This window comes from Arvicanthis niloticus, chromosome 23, assembly GCF_011762505.2.
Source record: "Arvicanthis niloticus isolate mArvNil1 chromosome 23, mArvNil1.pat.X, whole genome shotgun sequence".
NCBI lineage: Eukaryota > Metazoa > Chordata > Mammalia > Rodentia > Muridae > Arvicanthis > Arvicanthis niloticus.
In genome coordinates, this window is record NC_133430.1 from 30,743,176 (window position 1) to 30,756,939 (window position 13,764).

General features: G+C 42.8%; 1 protein-coding gene across 1 annotated transcript in view; it reads right to left on the reverse strand.

Annotated features, from left to right (window-relative positions):
• The window catches only part of Batf (basic leucine zipper ATF-like transcription factor), a 42,631-nt gene extending 30,056 nt beyond the window's left edge, over window positions 1-12,575 (reverse strand). The window contains exon 1 of the mRNA XM_076921627.1: window positions 12,423-12,575. The gene's annotated coding sequence lies outside the window, so the exon portion shown is untranslated. The remainder of the gene's footprint in view (window positions 1-12,422) is intronic.
• Between the last annotated feature and the right edge of the window lie 1,189 nt (window positions 12,576-13,764).

The following is a 13,764-nucleotide window of genomic DNA, read 5'->3' on the forward strand; positions in this document are numbered from 1 at the left end:
AAAGCGTGCCTCAGTTTTCCTATCTACATAGCAGTATGTATCATAGAAATGGATATATTTAAATTGCCTAGCACCACGCTTAGTGCCTAGAAAGCATGTGGTGCCTGTTAGTCGCTGTTACCATCGTATTCATTTCCTATGTCCTAAATAGAGCTAGGTTAGGGAAACAAATGGCTGAGTGGACCTAACAAGTACGGTGACTCTGAAGTGTCAACGTCCCTTGTATCAGTGAGATCTGTTCTACATGCTCATTCTTCTTAGTGTATTTTAAAAATTAAAATGCAATTCACAAGGCCGGGCAGTGGTGGCGCATGCCTTTAATCCCAGCACTTGGGAGGCAGAGGCAGGCGGATTTCTGAGTTCAAGGCCAGCCTGGTCTACAGAGTGAGTTCCAGGACAGCCAGGGCTACACAGAGAAACCCTGTCTCGAAAAACCAAAAAAAAAAAAAAAAATGCAATTCACAAAACATGAGGTTTTACTGTAAACATGAATATACACACTGCACACATACATGTGTATACACACGGAGGCAAGAGACAGATATCAGATTGTGGCAATTTGTAGCAAAGTATCTTTTTATAAAGTGTATTTTTTAAAGATTTAATTTTGTATATATATGAGTTTTTTGCCTCCATGTCCCCATGCATACCACATACATGACCTCAAAGATCAGAAGAGAGCTTCAAATTCCCAAGGACTGGAATTACAGATGTTTGCAAGCTCCATGTGGTTGCTGAGAAGTGAACCAGGGTCTTCTGCAAAAGCAGTGGGTGCTCTTAAGCACTTACGTAACTCACCAGCCCAGCAAAACATTCTAAGAGACTAAAACTTGTTCAAGTCCTCAGAGTTGGAGTTAACAATGCAGCTTGTACTCACTTAGACTGCTGTCCTACTGTGGACTCAGCCTGTTTGTGTAACCTGCCTTAAAGAAAACATGTAAGCTGGGCACGGTAACACCTGCCTTTAGTTCCAGCACTCTAGAGTTCAAGGCCAGCCTGGTCTACATAGTGAGTTCTGAGAGAGTTAGAATTACACAGAGCAGTGGTTCCCAACCTTCTTAATACTGTGACCCTTTAATAGAGTTTCTCATGTTCGGTGACCCCCAATTACAAAATCATTTTTGTTGCTACATCATAACTATAATTTTACTACTGTTATGAATCTTAACATAAATACCTGTGTTTTCTGATGGTCAAAGGTGACCCCGCAAAAGGGTCATTCAACCCCCAAAGGGACCATGACCACAGGTTGAGAACCGCTGACGTAAAGAGACCCTGTGGGGTGGGATGAGCAATGTGACATCCAAGTTTTTACAGCCTAAGTTTTTACAGCCTAAGCTAATGAACGGCTGTAATTTTCTTATATACATCCACATACTCCTGACCCAGAACAACGCATGTGTAGCCTTTGCTGAAGGCAAGAAAGACAGAGTCTTCTAAAATGACTATCCACCATAAATGCTGAACCCAACACTTACGAATATGGTTGACAAACAATGATATTTGTAGTACTGTTTATTGTCTGGACCCATTACTTCATCCCCTGTAAAACTCTGTTAAAGGCTCTGTAACCCATTATGGTAGCACAAGCCCTTAATCCCCAGAAGAAGCAACTGAATCTCTTGTAATCTATTTTGATGCCAATTTTTACACAGTGTAGGAAAAAGGTCTAGCTTCTTCTCCTCTTCCTCCTTCTCCACCTCCTCCTTTTTCTTCTCCTCCTCCTCCTTTTTTGCATATGTATGTCCAATTTGAATACAATTTATTGAAAAAATTTCTTCATTAATGGTCTTGACAACTTTGCTTTTAAAAAAATCGGATTGTGGCCATTTGTGGCAAAATATCTTTTTATAAAGTGCATTTTTAAAGATTTAACTTTTTATTTATATGAGTGTTTTGCCTCCATGTTCCTACGTACACCACATGCGTGGTCTCAAAGATCAGAAGAGTGCTTCCCTGTGCGTATACCCAGAAGGATACGTGTATACAGAAGGATGTGTACATATATGCATGCCTTTGCATGTGTGTGAGTGCATTTGCTTGTGTGTGCACTTGCATGTGGAGACCCAGGGTTGATTTGGGGACTCATCTCAGATTGTTCTTCTGCCTTGTTCATTGAAGCAAAGTCTCTCAAACTCCAGAGTGTTAATATGCTAGTCTTACTAGCTAGCCTGCTCTGGGGATCACCTGTCCCAGTTTCTGAGACTGGAATTACAGGTAGGCCACTGCACCTGTGGAATTTATGTGGATTCTGGGGATCCAAATTCCAGTCCTTAAGCTTTTATGGAAAGTGTTAACCATTGAGCCATCTGCCCAACAATCCTGTCTTTTCTTTATATCTTTATTGAGAAATCAGTCACATAACAGACAATTTATCTTTCCAAGTACACTGAGTATATTAAAAGTTGTATAGTAATCACCAAAACACATTTCATAGTATTTTCATCACACACACACACACACAAACACACACCCTTAGTTGTCACCTCTTCTCCAAACTTTCCTATTTGCTTACCCCCATCCATTCATCTACTGTATATTCATGTAGATCTGTCTATTGATTTGATGGAATTTTAGGATGAGCCACTTTTGAGTTTTTCTGTGTCTTTGTCGGGTGTCGTCATATTGCATTCCTCCCAATTGTCTCTGATATTCTATTAAATAAACACAGCGGCAGTGTATTTATCACTTGATTGTTGGTGAACTTTTGGACTCGAGAGGTCCAAAAACCTTGGAAATAGAATTTTCAGTTCCCCGGGAAGCAAACTGGCCTCCTCAGAAGAAGCCATTGACAACATGCTGTTGATCAATGATGACCCTAACTCAGGAAGGATCAGTCTGGAGCTGAGTCAGCTTCTGGGACATCTGGCTGGAGGAGAGAAGACCAGGACTGAGCTGGTCTCTAAGATTCTTCAAGGTCTCACCAAATATAACAAAACTCACACAGCAATTATCAAAACGGTACTAATGTTATTGCCCACTACCAATCATATTAGAGGTTACCTAACCCTTCTAAAAAATACCCCTAGCCCTGCTTTAAAGGGGGCCTATGGGCTCCTCTGGTCGTCACCATTTTGATGAGTGGTTGACCCACCGCAGGCTTGTAATTTCTGCAAAATAAACACTCTCTGTTTTTGCATACTACTTGAGTCTGGGGTCTTCCTTCAGTGCTTCTTGTACACTAACAGATTTTAATGGGCATTTTAATTCTTTTAAATTATTTTAATGCCCAGAAAACTGATGAGTTTCTAGTAACTGAAGACTTGGTAACTTCCATCTTTTGTTTCAGTCACTAAAGTCAAAATATTTACATTTCTTGTAATTAATATCAGCACTTTCACCTTTTCTTTCTTCCTCCTCCTCCTTTTTCTTTCTGAGACAGGCTTTCTGTAGCCCCCGGCTATCCTGGAACTTGCTCTGTAGACCAGGCTGGCCTTAAACTCAGAGATCCATCTGCCTCTGCCTCCCAAGTGCTGGGATTAAAGGCATGCACCACCACCGCCTGGTCACTTTTTCTACTTTGGCTTTTTAAAGGGAAAAAGCAATCAATGCACTATAAAGTATTAAGCGTTCACTCAGAAGGCTGCCACATGAGTAGGCAAAGCTAAGGACTCCGTTCCTCTTCAGGAGACAGGAAGGATGGTAACACGTGACTCAGAATGAGCCTAGTAATGAGACCGATATTAGTGTGTGAGAGATGGCAATGAATTTCTAGAAGATGAAAAAATATTGCAAATGTACATGATTTGAATGATGAGCAACAAACTGGTTTAGCACATGGAAAGGGACACGGTAGGCAATGGTATACTGAAGGGTAATGCAAACATTAAAACTAATGTCACAAAAGAATGATAAAATTTAACAACGTACAGAAATATTCACGGTGTGTTAATAAATTAATATATAAAGATATTAAACTTAAAAGTAGTTTAAAATAATATGTTCATCATACTAACTTTTCTTAGGAGCTTCCATATGCATTCAATGGGGAGACTATACACCAAAATCATGACAAGGACACAAACCTCACTTAGGGTTTGTAGCTGCTGGCCTCTGAGTATGTCTCTTAGTTCACATGTTGAGATCTCAGTCTGCATGTGACAATATTGTGAGGTAGGGCCTAAATCAGAGGTGTTTAGCTGTGTCCTAGTGAATAGATTAATGACTTTTAAAAATTAGTTTGCGTGTCAGGCAATGGTGGTTGCATGCTTTTAATCCCAGCACTCTGGAGGCAGAGGCAGGCATATCTCTGAGTTCAAGGTCAGCCTGTTCTACAAGATTGAGTTCTAGGACAGCCAAGACAGAGAAGCCCCATCTCAAAAAACAAACAAACAACCCCCCTCAAAAAAAAACCTATACATTGGTAGGTAGGTAGGTAGGTAGGTAGGTAGGTAGGCAGGCAGGCAGGCAGACAGACAGACAGACAGACAGACAAAGATTTGGTCAATCATCATTCCGGTTCCTTGCAAATGGAATCTGGCTTGCCTCACTCTGGTCTCCACACTGCCCTCTACCCTTTGCATTCCCTTCAGTTTCTCCCAGGGGAGGTGGACACCCTTGGGTGTCCCAGGAACACCACCAGTGTCCACTCAGAAGTGAAGAATTGTTTTTCTGTACGAGACATTCTTTTATTTATTTATTTATTATTATTTATTTATAGCTAAAATTTTTCAATTCCTATTTAAAATGAGTTTCATATAGATCTTAGGGGGTGGGGCGTGGATTAACCAAAGATGATGCAAAGAACATTTCCAGACCTGCAGATACCATAGACAGAATGTTTACAGAATGTATTTGTATACAAAAGAATGTTTGTCTGTCCAGTCATAGAAGCCCGGAAAAACAAGGAGACATAAATACAGAATCCTCCAAAAATGGTCATCAGTGCACATATACACGGAACAAGTACATAAATGACCCCAGAGTGACCAACTATAAATTCTAGACAGAAAACTAACAAGAGCTTAAAAACACAATTTTAATCCAATAAAAGAAAGCAGCATTTAATCACAAAAATAAACACTGATGATTTGATTCACATCACGATATAGAAAATTCACTACTAATAAGCCATTAACAAAAAGCTATTCTCTATATTCTTGGTTTCTCTGTACCAGGGGAACTTGAAAGGTCTTCATAAAATAGAGATCTTGAATGCTAAGCTCCAGTTTTTGCCTGCCAAAAACTTCTTTTAATAATAATAATAAAAGTATCAGCATAGAATGTGTCAGATGCCGTTACGACATTTTTGGGTTTTGTTTTAAGTTTTTATTTGTGCATAGATCTGCACGTCTGCTTGTCTGTGTGTGTACTATGTGTGTGCAGGTACCCAAGAAGGACAGAAAGGTGGTACTGGATCCCCTAGAGCTAGAGGTACAGGTGACTATGAGCTTCCCAAAGGAGGTTCTGGGAAATGAACCTGGGTCCTCTGCAGGAACAGGTTGTAACCACTGATCCACCTCTCCAGAACCCCATTATGAATTTTTTTTAACAAATGTGTTTTTATATTTTTCTCCAGCTTATCTTCCCCCACCCTCCGGAGTCACTCTTCTTAGTAGGGAAGGGCGGACATAGAGGTCCTCCTGAGTGTGTTTGTAATTGGAGTTTGGTGGTGTAGAACTCATAGTGGAATTATTATTTGTTGAATTTAAATTATTTTACATATGTTAAGATACTATTAACATCTCATCTTTTTTGCATTTTGAATGTGGCTGCTAGAAAAATTTAGGAATATTTATGTGGCTTACATCAAATGGCCATTAGACTGTGGGTTCTCAACCTGTGGGTCGCAACCCCTTGGAGTTCTATATCATATATCCTGTATATCAGATACTTATGTTACAATTCATGACAGTAGCCAAATTACAGTTATGAAGTAGCAATGAAATACGTTTGTGGTTGGGGTCACCACAGCATCAGGAACTGCATTAAAGAGTCACATTATTAGGAAGGTTGAGAACGACTGAGCTAGACTGTGCATGCTGGTCTGAAGGAACTGACCACACATCATTTACAGATCTCCAGACTGGCACTGGGCTTCACCCTTCCAGTAAAACTAGAAAATTTAGATAGAAAAGATTTGACAGTTTTCTTAGGAATGATTACAGTGCCTCTATGAGTGTTAGATGTGTGTGCGTGCGCGTGTGCGCACGCCTGTGTGTGTGTGTGTGTGTGTGTGTGTGTGTGTGTGTGTGTGACCTTACTTGTACTCTGCCCCTCTACTGGAGACATTACTCCCTAGTATACAAAATTTATATCAGTAATACCTTAAGCCAAACTTGGTGGTGCACGCCTTTAATTTCAGCACTCTGGAGTTGGAGGCAGGTGTGTCTTTGTAAGTTTGAGGCCAGCTGGTCTATACAGCAAGTTCCTAAACAGCCAGGGCTATGTAGTAGACAGACGCTGTCTCAAAACAAAACAAAAAACAAACAAAAACCAACCCAAGCCAAACCAAATCGAATAAACAACACCCCCAAACAATACCTCAACAAAACCTCAACGAAACATTCATACCCCAGAAACTCACGACATTTCCCTGCCTGTATCAGCCCGGTCCTTTACTCCTAAGAGAAGAGACTCAAGCCAGCCTGAGCATGGCAAACAGGGCCCTGGCAAGAGCTCATTAGATTCTATTCCTAAAGCCAGCCCCCAAGTTCTATTCCCATATTTGGCCACTTCCTCCTCCTGAGACTGACCAGAAAGGTCCAGCTACCAAAGTATTGAAGTCCAGCAATCAAAAGCCCCCTAATTAACATGCCCAGATAAAATTAAGCACCTCATCCTAAGAAGGGGTTTCCCCCTTTACCTTTATACACCACCATTTGCCTATGGGCCACATCTGTCTCCTTTCTATCCAGAGGCAGTCACCCTGGCCGACAAGTACCCCTTACCCCTCTCCCTTGCTCCCTTCTCCTTCTCTCTCATCCCCTGTCTCTTGTCTTTGTCTCTTATTCCCTCTGGGGCAAATAAATCTCTTTTGTGCTGAGAACAGTGGTCTTGGAGTGTCTGAGTCTACACCGCTCCTTTCACTAAGGATTATTGTTGTCCAGCCAAGGGTTACTAGGTGTGTGACCTAAGGAAATGACTGCACAAAAGGGGATAGAACAAATCAATTGACTACTGACCCAAGGAAAAAACAGAGCTAATTAACTGTTTAAATTAGTCTCCTCAGAAGTCCTTAAGATACGGTAGTCGTGAAGGGGAAAAACTGTGTAAGATCCGAGAAAGGAAACGAATGGGTGACTGAAATGAAAAGTCATTTTGAAGAATTGGAAGAAAAAGTATAAAAGTGCTCACCTGGGAGGACCAACACTAGATTAGTAAGAGTTCCAGAAGCAAAGCAAAGCAAAACCACATAAAAATACGGACGCCATGGAGATGGCTCAGTGGGTAGACACTAAGCCTGACATGAGTTAGATCCCTGGGACCCACAGTGTAGAGGGAGAAAACCTCCTTCTGCAAGTTGTCTTCTGACCCACAACACACATACCATGTCGGGCACATGTGTACACATACAAATAAATGTAATTTAAAAATTTAAAGTCCATAAACATAGAAAGATATATTGAACTAACTAAAGAAATTTTCCCAAATTAAAAAAATATGCATATTAAAATTGAAAGTGCAGATGGGATAGTTGCAGGAAAGTATATCTCTGGACATCTCTTTGTGAAATTTCTTAAAACCAAGTAAATAGGGAGAAAAATAAAAAAAAAAAACTTGTGGAGAGAAACAATTAGTAACTTAGCAAGAAGGGGGGCATACACAGGCATTGGGCTTTGTATTAACACTAGTGGCAGACAGTGAAATAAAGCCTCCACAATTCTGAAGAAGAAAGATGCATTCTCTTGTAGGTAGAATTCTATGCAGCCAGAATATGGTGAAGCTTAAGGGTAACAGACATCTTGAAACATGAAGGAAACACTCAGAAAAATAAATAGACATCCCTATCCCATTCTCAAAAAGTTCCTAGAGAATGTACTCTGACAAATGAAACTACGCCCGGGTGTCAGGGCGCTGGGCAGGAGAGACAGCCTGACCTGATATGCAAAGAAAAGTTGCATTAAGACTATGGTTGAAGCCGGGCAGTGGTGGCGCACGCCTTTAATCCCAGCACTTGGGAGGCAGAGGCAGGTGGATTTCAATTTCTGAGTTCAAGGCCAGCCTGGTCTACAGAGTGAGTTCCAGGACAGCTGTGGCTACATAGAGAAACCCTGTCTTGAAAAACTAAAAGACTATGGTTGATAGCAGACAGGCTTTGAAAGCAATATAACTCCTGCCCCCAAACAAACAAACAAACAAACAAACCAAAACAGAGATGAAGGAAGGAAGGAAGAAGGGAAAGAGGAAGGGAGGGAAGAAGGAAGAAAGGATGGAAGGAAAGAAGGAGGGAAAAAGGGAGGGAGGGAAGAAACAAGGAGAATTATTTTCAATGTGTTTTGAGTAGAAGCTGATTGGCCAGGGTAGCCCTGACTGGCCTGGAACTCACTATAGATCAAGCTGGCTGAGAATGCACACAGATCTATCTGTGCTGTTATTAAAATGTGCTTGCCCTTTTTAAAAATTTTATTTTTGAAATTATAATATAATTACATTTCCCCCTTCCCTTTCCTCCCTTCAGACCCTCCCCCATGCCCCTCCCGTTCTCCTTAGCATCTTTTATTATTGCATGCATATATGCATATACATATATATTCCTAAATATAACCTGTTCAGTCCATATAATGTTACTTGTATGTATGTTTCCAGGGATGACTGATTGGCACTGGACAACCAGTTGGTGTGCTACAGAAGACCAACACTCCTTACTTTTTAGATTATGATTTTATCCAGTATTTTGTCTCTTTAGTCCTTTGCCCCACGGGTTTTGAGTGAATGACCTCAGGATACCCTTTGTGAATCTTGTTTTAGTTTAGTCTTGCTTGGTAGAACCAGAAAACCAACTAACCAACCAACCAACCGAACAAGCCAACAGTTTTCAAAGATGCAGAGATGGGAGCTGAGTCCACTCAGCCTCCAGCAGCGGCAGAAATATCTCCGGCAAGCTCTGCTGTCTCTGTCACAGAACGGAATACAGGAACTGCTTCAGGCTTAGTTCCCATTTGTGGAGGCCGAGTCCTGGGTGTAGCATGTCAGCTTATTGAGAGACTTAGATGAAGTCATGGCTGCCAAGGGCTTTGTGAGGTAGCCACTCATGGTGCCAGCTGTGTTTGTAGCTCTGTTGCTACTTAGTTTCCACAGCTGGGACAGGAATCTTCTGGAAAACCCAGGTCTATACCATTGAAAACCTTAGGGGTATTTCACCAGCAAAGATCAACCCTATGGAGAAGACAAGACCCAGAGCCTCAGCTTCTCCCTTCTCTCTGCCAGGGGCAGAGAAAAGAGTGTTGGACCCTCCTCTCCACCTCAGTAACGGAGATAGCCCAAGCCCAGCTGGTTTGCCAGACTTGGTGAGAGAGCCAAGAGTCTATGCATGCAAGGAACCTTGGTCATGGACTGTCCTAGGTGGCCTGGTCCTAGAAAAAGCTTAGCTATTTCCTGTGTGCCATTTTCAGACAGAAATTTCAGCTCACTGTCCCCCAGCCCTCAGACCATAGGGTCCAAGTTCCAGGTAACTTTAAAAAAGGAAAAAAAAAATCACTGTCATGGTAGAACACACACCCAGATTCAGACTGGGAATCACCAAGTGTTGAGGTTTCTAGAAGTCCAAGCTAAAGCAGTGCAGAGCCTCTGCCGGGTGCTGAGGTTTCTTGGTCTGAATCACTCAGCACAGAGGTAACTATAGAGAGTGTGACAGCTCAGGCCACAGTCACACATCTGGCTGGCTCCAGGGAAGAGAGATGGTGCCTCAAACCCTCCAGGGGCTCATGGTCTCTCAGGTAGAACAGTTCTCCAACATGTGCTGTGAGGTGTGTAAATTTTGAATTTCTATGTATATTTGTCATTTTGGTTTTTTTTTTTTTTTTAAAAAAGGTAGGTAGTAAAATATGGGTTGATCATATTTAACAACTTAATGCCAGGACAGATGCCTATTGTGTAAATATATTACAATTATAAATGCTTCATATTTATTTTACAAATATATATGCACACCAATTTGTATTTATTTATGTATTACATTTATCTACTTACTGGGGGAAGTGGTGCATGCCACAGCACAGGGGTAGAGGTCAGAGGTCAACGTGTGGGAGTCAGTTCTTTCCTTTTATCATGTGTGACCCAGGGATTGGACTCGGGTCATCAGGCTAGGCAGCAAGTACCTTTTACCCACTGAACCATCTTGCCAATCCTGTACACACACACACACACACACACACACACACACACACACACACACACACATCGTGGTTCCTCCATGCCGAATGTAGTAGATGAATGTATTAGCTGTAAAGGAGTGGAGAGCACAGGTTTGTCAGACAGAGCCTGTTTTTGTCAGTGATGACTAATGACTCTTTTCCTGGTCAGACTGCATGCTCCAGCTGCAGCTTTCTCCTCCTCAACTTGGCTCTCCTCTTTGGGATGCTTCCTCTGGATTCGCCCTTTTCCCTGATGGTCTAGCCACTCTTACTCTTAACATCCCCGGCTCAGTTGCCATCTCTGCCAGGGATCATTCTGAGGCACCGCTGGCTGGATGTTCTGGAAAGAGCATCCTTTATCGCAGTGTGGTCGTAAAGATGCGAATGGCCCCCATAGATTCATATATTTGAAGGTTTGGTCTGAAGTAGTAGAACTGTTTGGGAAGGATTAGAGGTGTGGCCTTGTTAGAGGAGGCGTGTCAGTGATTAGAGGTGTGGCCTTGTTAGAGGAGGTGTGGCCTTGTTAGAGGAGGTGTGGCCTTGTTAGAGGAGGCGTGTCAGTGGGCTTTGAGGTTTCAAAAGCCCTTGCCAGTTCTTTCTCTGCCTCTTGCTTGTGGATCAGATGTAAATTCTCAGTTACTGCTCCAGTTCCATGTCTGCCTAGCCACTGGCATAATCCCCACCAAAATGGTCATGAACTCTAATCCTCTGGAACAGTAAGCCCCAGATTAAATGCTTTCTTTTGTAAGTTGCCTTGGTCATAGTGTCTTATCCCAGCAGTAGAGAAGTAGTAACTAAGAAATACAGTTTAACCACCTCTCTGCTGTGAAGTCCTGTCCTGTTCTGTCCTGTCCACCTCTCCCACAAGCCGTGAGCAGACAGCCCTGTTTGCCTCTGTTGTCTAGTACCTAGTGCATCACCCAGGGCTAAAAAGACCCCTGAGGTTTCTTCACTTTCATTACAGTGCTGGGCAGCTGTTGATTTAAAAACCTCTGACAAAAAAAAAAAAAAAAAAAAAAAAAAAAAAAAAAAAAAGAATAAGTAAATAAATAAATAAAAATGTATTTTTCAGGGTCCCATTCCCTCTGGACCTGAGGTTAAATTATGACCTTCATCCTGGGTGATAGTTTCCCTTTGAGACACAGAAGGAAGTTTCTGCCCCCTACTGTATTATGGGTCCTCCAGCACGATTCATAACCAAGGACTTCCCCTGGAGGCTCTGTCAGAGGCTGGGCTGAGCCAGCTCTTTCTGCAGAAACTTGATAACATCAGAACAGGAGGGTTCCGGGCAGCAGACTGTCCTTGTGTGACTGGAGAGCTGGAGGTCCCCTCTTTCTCTGAAAGCTTGCTTGCTCTCCCGCCTTCAGTATCCTGTGCTTCTATCATTTGAGTTTAAACCATCAGAGATCCCAAGGAGCATCTTTTTCTTTTCTTAAAAAGATGTATTTGTTTTATTTATATGAGTACACTGTAGCTGTCTTCAGACACACCAGAAGAGGGCACCAGATCCCATTACAGATGGTTATGAGCCACCATGTGGTTGCTGGGAATTGAATTCAGGACTTCTGGAAGAGCAGTCACTGCTCTTAACTCTGAGCCATCTCTCCAGCCCCCCTCTGCACAAGGAACATCTCAAAGTAGTAATCCCAACTTAGAAGACAGACTCTGGTGGGTCTAGCCTAAGCCAGGAGTCCATCCCTGTCCCTCTCAGTTCTTGGTCTTATTTACACACATGGCTGCCAGGGGTCTATTCCAGTGGAGGGAGGCGTTTCAGAAACCCAAGAACGTGTGCTCTCAAAAGTGTCTCTGGAGGAAGTAAAGAAAATGGCAGAAAAGAAATAGAGGTTTTATTTAGGACCACATGCTTTAAAAACAATGTCTTAAAAGTAAGGAGTTGGCTCCCTGGGGTCTCATCAAGTGCCCAGCAGTCCCACTGTGCCAATTTTGCACTTAAGAAATCTGAAGGACAGAAGATAAAAATCTGACAGCCTGGAGGGTCACCAAGGAGCCTAAGGTGGCATCAGAAAAGAAGGGGAAGGAGATATGGAGCCACATGTCCAAAATGTATTTACATAATGCATGAGAGAGAAGGGGAGAAGAGGGAGGAAGGGGAAGGCGTGGACTCACCCATTTGTTGTCCAGCCCTCAAAGCCTGGTCACATTCATGGTGGAACTGGCTTTAGTGGAGCCCAGGATGTGGAAGAGTTGGTCCAGAGAACCAGAATCTGAGAGCCGCTGCCAGGGACCTAGTCCTACTTGGCCACTGATGAACTGTATGATCTTAAGATGCCCCAGTGACCTCATTCATAGGATGACACTATGCCTCTGTTACTGGGGTTACCTGGCAGCTTCTGGTGCTACCACGGGAGTTGTGAAGGCAAAGGCCTCTCCTCTCCAGAGGCTCTGCACTCTGAAGGGCTTGTAAGCACAGGGTGCTCCCAGCTGCCTCTGAGATATTGACTGGCATTGTGCGACCATTTTCTACTCAAGAAAGTTGAGGCCTATGGTTTCTGTTACTGGTGCCAGAGTGACTGGCATACTTGGAATTAAGCAAATCCCATCAAGAACGGGATGATTCCAGATTGCTGTGGGACTGGAAATCTGCCAAATTTCATTGTCCTCCTGCAGGCAAAGAAGACCCAAAGATCCACATGATGCTAAGAGACAAAGGGAAGGAGAAATGTAAAGAAGACAATCGTGGGGAAGAAGAAAAAGCTCTTGAAATAGGACACAAATAAAATAGACTGCTGATCATGATGGTGCACACCTTTAATCCCAGCTCTAAAGAGGCAAAGGCAGGCGGATCTCTGTGAGTCTGAGGCCAGCCTGGTCTTCATACCACATGTTAAGTTCTAGGACAGTGGGTACTACTATGTAGAAAGATGAGAGAGAGGGAGAGGGAGAGAGAGAGAGAGAGAGAGAGAGAGAGAGAGAGAGAGAGAGAGAGAGAGAGGAGGAGGAAGGAGGAGAAAGAGAAGGAGGAAAAAGAGGAGGAAGAAGAGGAGGAGAAAGAGAAAGGAGGAGAAAGAGGAGGAAGAGGAGAAAGAGGAGGAGAAAGAGAAAGAGGAGGAGGAAGAAGAGGTAGGAGAAAGAGAAGAGGAAGAGGAAAAATTACTATAAAAATGTTTTTATGTGTCTGGGTGTTTTGCATTCATGTACATGAACACCATGTGCATACCTGGTATTCATGGAAGAGACAGGAGGTCACCAGATCCCCTGGAACTGGTGTTACATAGAATTGTAAGCTGCCATATGAGTGCTGGGAATTGAAGAACCCTGGTCCTCTGGAAGAGCAGCCTTAATTGGTTGAGCCATATCTCCAGTCCCAACAAAGCAATCCTTTTAACCTCCCAGAACCAGGCAGAGACTACCAAGCTCTAACTAACTTCACCTCCCTGGGTCTCTGCACACTATTGGAGCTGCTATTTTCTGTGCTCAGATAAAAATCTCGAGGTGTCAGAGGTCAAAT